The sequence below is a fragment of the Coregonus lavaretus genome, assembly GCF_964263955.1.
Source record: "Coregonus lavaretus genome assembly, chromosome: 12".
Classification (NCBI taxonomy): Eukaryota; Metazoa; Chordata; class Actinopteri; order Salmoniformes; family Salmonidae; genus Coregonus; species Coregonus lavaretus.
In genome coordinates, this window is record NC_139999.1 from 44,170,726 (window position 1) to 44,183,262 (window position 12,537).

The window sequence follows — 12,537 nt, forward strand, 5'->3', positions numbered from 1 at the left end:
TACTGGTAATCAAACATTTCTTCCTGTATTTTGGACATATAGCCAGGCCTTAATTTAACCATTTCATGAATCACACCGTGGAGGGCAGAGCAGAAAAGCTACATGGCAGACATTGGGGGAAAATATGATAATGAGATGGTTTTCCTCATGGCATTACAGCAATATTCAGGTGATCATCGATAAAATTGTTCAGGAGAGACGATCATGTTTTCTCAAAGATCCACTTTAAATGGGTAATCCCGATTTCGTCCCTCCCTCTTCCTCTTCCTCATTCTCCCTCCGCCTCCCCCTCTCGCTCCGTGGCGGCGCTCGCTCGCTCCAGACGCTGTATATCTCTTTCGTTATTCCAGCCACGGAAATCGGTGAACCGATCGGTGCTCTGATCTTTCCATAGTCCAGAGATAGATCGCGTTTATCTGTACTTTTACCGCGGATGGACGTGAACCCACTCACTTTTTAGCCTAGAAAAAACAAGAACTTGCGGAGTGAATCTTTTGGGTCTGCTGCTGTGCATTCGGACCACGAAGAGGATCCTTCCTCTGCGCGATATGTTCCTCCTATTTGGAGAGGAAGGGTGTTAGTTTTCGAAGTGAAATCTCAACAGTTGATTTACTTTTGGGCCTCATAACGCGTTGGTCTAGTTTATCACGCACTTCACGTCGAGTTACTGATATCTAAAACAAAAGAAAAAGCTATAAAGTGCCACCATCAAGCCCGTCTCTGTGCAATGCCACAGTTGTCACATTGGAGCCCAGATGAGGAATAACCAAACCGGTAGGCTATAGCTTGCACTTCTACTAGTGGCAATCCCCATCTCAAAGGCACAATATCAATATAGACACTGATTTGTGTGTGTTGTTTTTCTGTGTCAAACTGTACGCCTACTGAAAGACCGTTTGCACTACCCAGCTCTGACAGAAGCGGAAGAAGACTGAGATACGGGATAGTGGATTTCCCCGCTAGTGTAGTGTAGTGTGATTGTGTGTGTTGGTGAGCTGAGGAGAGGAGCGCTCACTGAGACAATCTCCTGCCGTCTGGCTGTCATGTAGGCTACCTAACCGCCTGACTGCCCTCAGCATCCGGGTAAGGACTGCTGCCTCTACCCTTCTCTTCCAGATCTCATGTTATTTTCCACAGGTGTGTGAGTAGAATGAATGAATGAATGAATGGTTTCGTGCGATGCGTGTGTTTTGCATTGGCATTACCAATGCAACCATCCGCCTGTTGTCTGCAGATAGCGTCTACTATTCAGACAGGGAGTCTGTGTCCTTCACCAATGAGTGTTTTGTCGCAACAGTTTGTCTCAAGTAGAAAATGAATTGTTGTGCATGTCTGAGGAGGCATTTTATGCGCTCCTGGGTTCATCCTATCGTTTTATTTGGAGACTCCGCATAAAAGTCACTGACGGCAATGCGCATCTGTCATCGGGGGTCGTGCTTGATCTTGCTCACGTGTGCGTGTATTTATCTGTGCGTGTCTTTGTGTCTGTATTATTGGATATGCCGGTTTAGCATGATCCATTAGTTCTTCCTAGTTCAGATTCTACACGTCAAGTGTAGTGAATGGTTGTGCTTTTTGACTCAAACAGAATATGATGTTTAAGAGAAGAGACAACCTTGTTTAATTAACAAGCCTTCGCTCGTTGCGAAAAGTAAATCCTTCTTACATAATTTCCAAGGGATGGGCATCAGCCCCCCCCCCCCCCCCCCCCTTTAATTTTTCTCCTCTCCTCCTTCGCTCCATTCTCTTACTCTTTCCTTTTTTTCTGGGTGTGTCCTCGCGCTATTGCGTTTATACATAGGGAGACCCCGCAAAATCTGCTCGTGACGATTTTTCAGATTGTGTGACCTCCAAAGGAAGGCATCGCCGCTGTTATTTTCCTCCGGCAGTGGAGTGTCAAGGTCCACGGCTATTATTACAATCTTATTATATTCAGAGCATTCAGGTTGACCTTTAAAGGCGGCCTTTATCCCCTTATACACACTCACATTCACTCTAGACTAGTGTGACTGCTGCAGTAAACTGAAAATATATAATCATACTGTAGGCTACACCTTCACCCTTCTGCTTATGGGGAACAGCCTCAGAAAAATATTACATATTTAACTTATTGACTACTATTTGTTTTATTTAATGCTGTAACATATATGTATAGCATAGTCTGTGCAGGTATCATTATTATTATAATAGTGTGTCTCATTCATCTCTTTGACTGAGGGAAAGTTATGTGTCTGTTAACTTGATCAATACGACTCATAACCTGATCAATAAGACTATCACATATAGTAAATGACACTGCATGCATGCATGCATAGTGCTGTGTGTCTCTGTTGTCTGTGTATGGTGATTTGCTGGGTATTTATTATCTTGGACGACTGTCCGAGAAAAAGGCAGCTAACGTCTCTCTAAGTGTGTTTCGTCCCTCTGCTAAAGGGTATTGACCTTTATGGCAGAAAGTAATTGCAGGTTTGCTGGTTCAAGACGCACTCTGAACTCGTACTCCATACATTACATTTACATTTTAGTCATTTAGCAGACGTTCTTATCCAGAGCGACTTACAGTTAGTGCATACATTATTTTATCGAACCCACAACCCTGGCGTTGCAAACGCCATGCTCTACCAACTGAGCTATATCCCCTGCCGGCCATTCCCTCCCCTACCCTGGACGACGCTGGGCCAATTGTGCGCGCCGCCCCATGGGTCTCCCGGTCGCGGACGGCTGCGACAGAGCCTGGATTCGAACCAGGATCTCTAGTGGCACAGCTAGCACTGCGATGCAGTGCCTTAGACCACTGCGCCACTCGGGAGTAACTGGTGACGTCAGCTTTTCAGTGTGACATCATCATATAGGTTGCGTTCCCCTGCTCAGACGTTGCATGGATCAACCAATGGTTGCATGCCACGTCATCGACTGACAGATTGCTATAATATATGATGTGGTTAGCTGATATGTAAAATACCTAGCCAGGCGTTGTAAGATCTGTCAGGCGTCAGGAATGCCTGGGCAGAGGAATGTGTCCTCTGTCCTTGTCCCATGATCCTGTGGGACCTCCTTTTCTGCCTCATTAATCCACTAATCACATGCATGAATGACTGCCCCTGTGTCTCCACCATGCCACTCTCTGGAAGTCACCCTCAGAGTTTTGTCAGCAACATGTGACAACGGAGGGCCCTCAAAGCGAGTTAGTAAGGGCAAGGGGGTGGGTAGGGATTCACCAAAATTAGTCCCATCATAAAGTCATCATGGCTACCTACCTAATCATCCCCAGCTTCCTATTGGTCCATCTCTTCTACCTAATCATCCCCAGCTTCCTATTGGTCCATCTCTCCTACCTAATCATCTTATTGGTCTGTCTCTTCTACCTAATCATCCTATTGGTCCATCTCTTCTACCTAATCATCTTATTGGTCTGTCTCTTCTACCTAATCATCCTATTGGTCCGTCTCTTCTACCTAATCATCGTCAGCTACCTTCTGGCTCATCCATCCTTCAAATCTCCACTGTGCCCGAGGGGACCTGTCTGCCAAGGGTGATGGGGAGAATGCCCCTTTAAACTAATATATACCCTTGGGACAGTATGCTACTCTTCGGTCTTGGTCCCAGGGGCCCACAGGGATAATAATATATGCCACTTAGAAGACACTTTCATCCAAAGCGACTGACAGCACAGGGAGTGCAATCAATAATTCCCTATGGGAATTGAACCCAAAACCTTTGTGGTGGTAGCATCAACTGAGGACCACACGGAGGCACATTCGTATAGACAAATTGTACTTTGTCTAAACTGTGTTATTGTGAATGTGTGTTTTGTGTCTTGCACATGTTGGTACAGGGTTGAGGGGCTCTGTGTTACCTTTGTGTTTTGTTGGTGCGTATTGTGGTAGTTGTTGAGTTAGTTAGTGTGTATTCTTTTAGTTGGTGTGTATTGCGGACTCTGTTTCTGTGTATTGTGCTAGTTAATTGGTGTATATTGTGCCGTGATCGTTCCATATATGTCAATACCATAATAAATATTATAGTATTCACTATGCTGTATCTTCCCAACTAATTGTACATATTATATATTTTGCCTTATGCTCTGGGTGGGCTTGGGAGGCCTGCCAGAACTGTGACACTCTAGGAAACTTCATCAGTAGCTATCTGAATAGAATGAAATGACCTAGCAACATATTTCCATTGCACTCACTTCTCGTTACGTTTGTTTTTTAATGTAACCAACACCGCTAACCCATTATTGAAGGTTTTTCTGCAGGAGTGTTCGTTGTGGGCGGTGATGTTTCAATTCCCAAAAGAGAAACAGACTGGGAGAGAAGAAAACGAGAGGACATCCTCCAAAAAGGATTGGGCTCATGCAGAGCCTGACTGGCTTATTTTCCCTCTTTCAAATCCCCCTCTACTCACCTCTCTTCTTATTCCACTCCTCTCTTCAAACCTCTTTCTCCCACCTCCTTTCCTCTCCTCTCATCTCATCCTCTCCCCCCGCCCCACTCCTCCTCATGTTCAGGATTGAGTGAACTAAGAGTTGAGTTAGTCTCAGTCACGATTCATAGCAGAGGTTAAGCCCCCAAACCAAGAGCCCTTTTAGCACCCTATCCACGGCTTCCTCCTCTCTGAAAGGGCCCCACGTACACACACAAAAAATACACGCATGCACACAGAGTATTAAGCCTGCATGGCTGGGTGAGTTTGCACTAAGTCCTGTCCCAGTTGGAAAGGAGAGGGGAGATAGATCTAGGCCTGTGGTGTTATGGTCCTGCTACACTACATGACCAAAAGTATGTGGACACCCTGCTCGTCGAACATCTCATTCCAAAATCATAGGCATTAATATGGAGTTGGTCCCGACGAACAGTTCTTGTGCTGACGTTGCTTCCAGAGGCAGTTTGGAACTCGGTAATGAGTGTTGCAACCGAGGACAGATGAGTTTTACACGCTACGCGCTTCAGCACTCGGCGGTCCCCTTCTGTGAGCTTGTGTGGCCTACCACTTCGCGGCTAAGCTGTTGTTGCATAGACGCTTCCACTTCACAATAACAGCACTTACAGTTGACCGGGGCAGCTCTGGCAGGGCAGAAATGTGATAGACTGACTTGTTGGAAAGGTGGCGTCCTATGGCGGTGCCACGTTGAAAGTCACTGAGCTCTTCAGTAAGGCCATTCTACTGCCAGTGTTTGTCTATGGAGATTGCATGTCTGTGTGCTCGATTTTATGCACCTGTCAGCAACGGGTGTGGCTATAATAGCCGAATCCACTAATTTGAAGTTGTGTCCACATACTTTTGGCCATGTAGTGTAACGGCCAGGCACGCAGAGATGCGTGTCGCCACCTGGGTGTATATAACATATTTATTTATGTATAGATTTAGTCTATATATCATGTTTTATGTATAGATTTAGTCTATGTATGACATGTCCACATACTTTTGTATATATAGTGTATGTCCCAGTCACTCCTACAGTAAGCTTTGAATCAGCAATATTTTTGCGTTATCACGACAAGGTACTAGAGTAGTGAATTGATGTTAGCTTCAGCTGTAAGCTAGCAAGGAAAGTTAGTCTACAAAGCTGGAAGCTACCAGTATCTTCTTGCATTGTGAAGTGTTCTAGCCTGTAATGGACATTGTTTTGCAAACAGTAATGCCATGTTGCATTATTCAAAGGCACTTAACCCTAATTGTTCCTGTAAGTTGCTCTAGATAAGAGCGTCTGCTAAATTACAAAAATGTCAATGTTAACTTCTGTGCAGAATAAGTGGTGATGCAGCCCAGACTCCCAGTGAGTGCAGAGGTTCAGGCTAGAGCTAGCAATGAGTAAGTGGAGCAGGCAAGGTGCGCTCGCGCTATACAGGGACATTGGCTGCGCTGATTGACAGACCTGATCATCTCTCAATCAGTAGACGACCTGAGACACACTTGATAGAAGTACCGAAGGAAACAAATATTCTAGTACCGAACCGTTTTTCATGTTCTAGTATCGAAAAAGTACAGAAGTTTCGGTATACCATGCAACACTAATCTCTGCATTCTCTTCTATCTGCTCTTCTCTCTTTGTTCGTCATCGTGGCGAATTGTTTTCGTGCTGTTTGTGTGTGTCTTGTGTGTTTAGTCATGATGAACTTCTCGTTAAGGTGTTGCAGACTGCTGCTGAGAATGAGATGAGCTGTAGCAGGCTGACGGCTCCGTCAGTGGCCTGTGTGTGTAGCTGAGTGCGTGTGTGAGTCAGTGGGAAGTGACAGCTCAGCACACACACACACACACAGCTACTAGATGTGTTGTGAGTTGTATTAATAGAGCGTGGAAGGGAAGTGTCCCCTGAGAGTCCTGTGGTGCATTGTGGGATTGTGGAGTGTTGACAGGATCCGACGGCGTCGGCACAGAGTAGAGGTGTGTGTGTTTTTGTGGGTGTGGGTGTGGGTGTGGGGGGGCATCATTATCATGCTGCTTCAGTTCATTATCACAAACATCACTGGCGTAGTTATTAAGACAAACACACACGCACCAGTTTCTGAACACATGAGGTTGTCATTGTTGAGTTCATCCATGGTGCCAAACAGTAACGTGACTCTTTATCCCTGCTGCAAGGATGCGTTACATACATGCATTACTGTGTGTGTGTGTGTGTGTGTGTGTGTGTGTGTGTGTGTGTGTGTGTGTGTGTGTGTGTGTGTTCCATTTTGAAAGTACATATGAGGAGACAGGCAAAAATGTGGACCACTGACGAAGGTTGGGTTTATTAAAAAATATGCAAATGAAGGAGAGAGAGGGATGGAGAGAACAGGGATGAGTAAGAGAGGGATTGTTAGAAAGGGGGGAGGTGGTATTGTTAGAGAGAGGGGAGAGCGGGATAGTGAGAGAGAGTTAGAGGTAAGAGGATTATATAGATACAGTGAAAGGGTCATTAACATATGCTGTCAGGGATGAAACAAGTGTGACTCTAATGCCCAACCAAGATGGTTATTTACATTGAGAGCACACCTACGTACGTTCCATACACATATAGTGAAGCAAGGGACTCTTAGATAATAGGCCACTAAGGTATTTCCTGCATTCTATTATAATACTTAGCAGCGTGATTAATGCATGACTATATTGTAATTATTTGTTCATTTTGGTTTTATCTATCAGAGCAACTTGTTGATAATACATAGTAAGCCACTAAGATATTTCCTACATTTTATTATTATACTCTGCAGCATGGTGATTGCATGATCACATTGTATCTACATCTTTATTTTGTTCACATATTCAAAGCAAAAATGCTTTTTTAGATCATCACGTTAGTATTATTAAATGTCCTGTCTCTAATCACTATAACTATTATTGTTACCATAATTGTTATTGTTGTTTTTAGTATCATAAACTGTCTCACTTTGCTTTAGCAACAGTGGCCTTGCCATTCATGGTATAATAAAGCTGATCTCAATCGGAATTTGAGACGGGCAGAGAGGAAGAGTGGTGAGGTTAGGATGAAGTTTAGTCATTTACTGGAACCAATGGAATGGATTTGAGGAAGAGGGCGAGGGAAAGAAAAATATGCACTGCGCTGGTTCCAGAACTCACTATGACTCCAGAGAAAGAGAAGGAGAGCGACGCATTGCACTTGTTTACTGAACTCACTATGTATGGTAACAGTACAGCAGTTAAACTCACAGAGGAGAGGTGGTAGAGGGGACAGGAGAGGGGGTGGGACGAGAGGGTCAGAGGTGGAGTGTTGTAGGCGCAGAGGAAGTGGAAATCTGGATGGTTTCCTCATGTTCTGTGTTCTATGTGCATATTTTCTCCTCGCCATCTCACTTGCTGATATTTTAACGACACTGGGCTGAGGCCTCTCTCACTCTCTCTCTGTCCCTCTTTTCCATCTGTGTGTGTTTATGTAGCCAGCTTGTGTGTAGGTGTGTAGTTAGGTGAGTGTTTCTGTAGGCAGTCTGTTGTATGTAGTTCTTTAGTTGTGTATGTGTTTATGTAGCCAGTGTGTGTAGTTCTAGTTCTGTCTGTGTGTGTGTTTATGTAGTTGTGTGTGTGTAGTTCTAGTTCTGTAGTTATTTGTATGTTTTGGAAGTCTGGCAGTAACAGTAACACACGTCAGATGTAGCTGCCGGGCCCAATGCCAAGAGGGAACTCTCTGGCTCCCTCCCTCCCTCCCTCCATCCCCTTGTTCTCTCCCTCCCTCTGCCTCTCTCTGCTGCCTGTCCTTCCTACCACACCCCCCTTCATTCTTCCTCGTTTTCCGTGTCTCCTTATTTCCTCCATGTCTATCTCTCCCTTCATTCATCATTCCCCCTTCTTTCTCTCTCTGGGATGGGGAGTTGGTGTGTGTGTGTCGGATCTGTCCATCCAGACAGACAAGTGTTTATAGCAGTCACCACCTTAACCTCACGTGCACACACACATAGATATACACACACACATAGATACACACATACACACACACACACATAGATATACACACACACATAGATACACACATACACACACACACACATAGATATACACATACACACACATCCTCACAGAGATGAACTGCTTGGATATTTATGAGCTACAATAAGCTAGTTTACAAAGCACAAATAATGCTATTAAAACAGGGTTTTGTATAAAAAGTGCTTGTGCATCGTTAGCTGCTGGTTATGAAATGAGGTGTCGGTGTGCGTGCGTGCCACCTGTGTCTGGAGCAGTGAATGGAGGTGGAATGCTGAATGCTGTGTTTGGGTTCAGAAACGGGGTGTGGTGCTGTTTGGACATTATTACTGAACACAATGAGGCTGCACTGCTCTCTCCTACTGTGGCTGTTTACTGAAGACACACACTGAACTTCATTCAGTTAACTGGCCCAACGTCAAATACAAAATGGAAGAAGGAAATGGGAATATCATACTGAAATTAAATGTGCAGGTTGGGTGGAAAACCTGAAACAGCCTGACACAGACGTATTTGGAAACCTTACCTAACTCTTCCACTAACAGAACAGAACGTAAGTTATTCCACACTTATACAGCATAAACCAACCAATTTCTACATGTCTGTTCATTCCCCTGACGGAGGTAGAACACATTAGTCAGCTGATATATTTTCAGTGGTGTTTTTGGATTCATCTGGCTAGTCTGCGTGCATCAGAGTTCCTGGTGATTTGATTCAAGGTTTAGGACAAACTTTTCCATGTGTCAAGCAATCAAAGGGGACGTTGTCCTTGACCTAAATAGCTCTGCATTATGATCATATGAATGCTGTAAATAATGTTTTTCTTCTGCCGCCTTGTGCTAGTCCCCATAAACAAGAGGCCTTACAGAGGGAGAGGGGGAAATAAGGAGAGAGAGAGAGTGGGTGCGGAGACGGAAAAGCACATGAGTGCTTTCATACAGATACTGAATGTATTGTGTAGATCCTACACACCTCTGTATGGAATAAAACATCTGATCAGCTCTATACATCACGTGTCTAGCTGCTGAATAAGCTGATTGTGTCGAGACAAGGAGAGTGGATTCCAGAAGAGCGAATGTGTACGCAGCCATATAGATTGGGAGGACTGTGAGATAGGATTGTGAGATACGCCCTGCTAAACCTACAAGTATCAATGACTTTCTGTGTTTGATTCACTCCGTCTCAAGCAAACCTGGTTAGCACAAATTCCATTAGCATGACTCCATTTAAAACAAGCAGTGGCAAACTTGTTGTGACTCAACATCTGGGACCATCTTGTGACTGCAGTAGAGGAACAACCTTGCAAAACAGTCACCTGAGGCTGACAAACTAATTTTCCTAAAGAACTAGCACTTCTCTCTCTGTGTGTGCGTGCGTGTGTGCTATTACACAATGTTTGTGTGTTTCCACGGTCTTGAGGGTTGAATGAGTCTCGTCCAGTCAAAACAGTTCACGCTTTAGTAAATAACTGCTATTACACAATCTGACCTTGCTGCATATGCCAAGTGTTATTTGTGACATTTACTAGTAGTGTGTCAATGTTGGCCAACATTGGATCCCCCCTGCCGTGTCAATAAATGGAAAAGGGGATACAACTGAATGCATTCAACTGAAATGTGTCTTCCGCATTTAACACAACACCTCTGAATCGCTCCTTTTAAATGTAAATTGTAATCCAGAGACCTGTCACTTGACAGCATGCCTCTGAGTGATTGGTTAGAATACTGTCTCAGTCTCATTGGCTGACATGGGGTGTTCTGCCCTAGAATTCAACACAACACAAGGTGTGTAGCTAAGCAAGCGTATAACCTACATTTAATGGAATTAGAAGTTGAACCCAGATAGTCATTATGAATGAAACAATGGCATGATCAAAGTTAGTAGTAACATGGCATCCAACCAAGTGGACCAAACTCCCTCTGTAGTATGATTCTGCTTTCTACTGTTCACTCCTGATAAGGGTCATTCTCTTCAAATGCACTGCAGTTCACCATTCCCCATTCCAATACATTGTTTGTACTTGCTTCAGTTTAGTGCTTGCATTCATTACAGTCTTAAGTCATTGAATATATCAGGGGTTGGCTGTAGGCCTATGTAACTCAACCATTGTATCACAAACAAGACAACCGTGATTCTGATTCAGTCTAAATCGGAATCAATCTGAATCAATTTATTGACCACTTTAACAGCGTTTTCCTCCCTCTGTGAAACACAGTTGGCTTCATATTGACAGAATGTACTTAATCCACTGTAAGGTACTTTACTCAAAAATTGAATGCTGCCGGTAGCAATTGCATCCTGTGCATCACATATTTACTGTAAAATATCTCCCCTTAAAAGCTCTAGTCCTGGAGTGCCAGTTTAGAAGCAGTGTATGAATGGGGAGGCAGGTATGTGAACAGGCGTTGTCACAACTAATCCAGATATGTGTTGCCTCTCTTGTCCTTAAGTGCTGGTATGCTTACTCTCTCTGTCAATTGATGCAGTTACATTTATCTCTCTCTCTGTGTGTGTGTGTGAGAGAGAGAGAGAAAGGGAGAAGGAGGGAGAGAGTGATGATATGACTGCCTTTTATCTGAGGGACCTTCTGTGCTATCTAATAATCACTGCTGTACCCGTCCCAGACACACACACACTCTCTCTCCTTCCCCTCAGCCACCCATCTTCTCTCTATCCCCCAATCTCCTTGAGGTATTGTGTGTGTGAAACTTGGTGTGAGAGAGGGAAGGAGAGAAATGCTTTGAGAGAGGGGGGGGGGGGGGGGTAAGGATGGAGGGAGAAAAAGGCGTTGGTGGCTAAAGGGTCGTCTCTATTTCTCTCTCAGATAGCGGAGCGCTAGGGAAATGGGAGCTTCAACTTTGGTTTTTGCAATATCATGTCAGATGTTTACCTAGCAGCCTTCACTCTGTGTAAGTAGCATAATTACACCCTGTCATCTAATCACCTGTTGGTTTTATTTTTCCATTGTCAGTCTCTGTAGCCAGAGAGCCAGAGCCTAGACCTACCAGCTCATGGTCTCACTTCAGAATTAATGTTCATCCATGTTTCTCAAACGTCACATTTTAAAGTTGTTCCAAACGTCGAATTTGGAAGTGTTTAAGGTTAAGTTTAGGCATTAACTCCAAATTCTTGAGGTTAGGCATTAACTCCTAAGGGTTAAGGTTTGGGATAGGCTTAAAACTAAAATATAAAAAACTAATTTTTATCACTGTTCGAACTTGCAACCTTTGGAATCGGAGGCAGACGCTTATGCCCATCAGCCATCCCCGTCCACAACCGAAACCTACTTGAAGGTAACAGCGCTCACTGTTACTCCTAGTGGTCAGTTTACACATCTCCTGACGTCCTCAGACATGGATGGATGTCGAATACTCAAATCAAATAGTCCGGGTAGCCATGATTAGCTGTTCAGGAGTCTTATGGCTTGGGGTAGAAGCTGTTAAGAAGCCTTTTGGCCTAGACTTGGCGCTCCGGTACCGTTTGCCGTGCGGTAGCAGAGAGAACATTCTATGACTAGGGTGGCTGGAGTCTTTGACAATTTCTAGGGCCTTCCTCTGACACCGCCTGGTATAGAGGTCCTGGATGGCAGGAAGCTTGGCCCCAGTGATGTACTGGGCCGTACGCACTACCCTCTGTAATGCCTTGCGGTCGGAGGCCGAGCAGTTGCCATACTAGGCAGTGATGCAACCAATCAGGATGCTCTTGATGGTGCAGCTGGACTTGTATCACGGGTGACCTGGCTGGCCTAGACAGCAGGAGATGGATGGGGGAGAGGGAAAGGGGATTCAAAGGGAAAACAGGGGCACAGAGAGGACGAGAGATGAGAGATGGTGGTGTTGAAGGGGGGAGAATGGGAGTAAGGGGGGCAAGAGGGAGAGTGGTAGGCTGTTGAAAGCTCTTCTGAGCGATTCTAATTAAGAGATTAGCATATCCTCAGAGCCTGCTAGCGTAACCACGGCCTGCTAGCACTAACGGCCAAGACATGTCGCAATTAGGAGAACAAGGAGCCGCTGGTGCTAAAGCAGACCTTTCTGAGCTTGGTCCACACACACATAAAAACAAACACACACACACACACACACACAGAACAAGCAGTCAGCGGCGCTTCGTCCGATCTCT

At 44.7% G+C, this 12,537-nt stretch overlaps 1 protein-coding gene across 1 annotated transcript in view; it reads left to right on the forward strand.

The window, feature by feature from the left end:
- Positions 1-295: 295 nt before the first annotated feature.
- Positions 296-12,537, forward strand: part of LOC311138994 (plasma membrane calcium-transporting ATPase 1-like) — a 138,864-nt gene continuing 126,622 nt past the window's right edge. The window contains exons 1-2 of the mRNA XM_084173815.1: positions 296-774; positions 910-1,083. The gene's annotated coding sequence lies outside the window, so the exon portion shown is untranslated. The remainder of the gene's footprint in view (positions 775-909; positions 1,084-12,537) is intronic.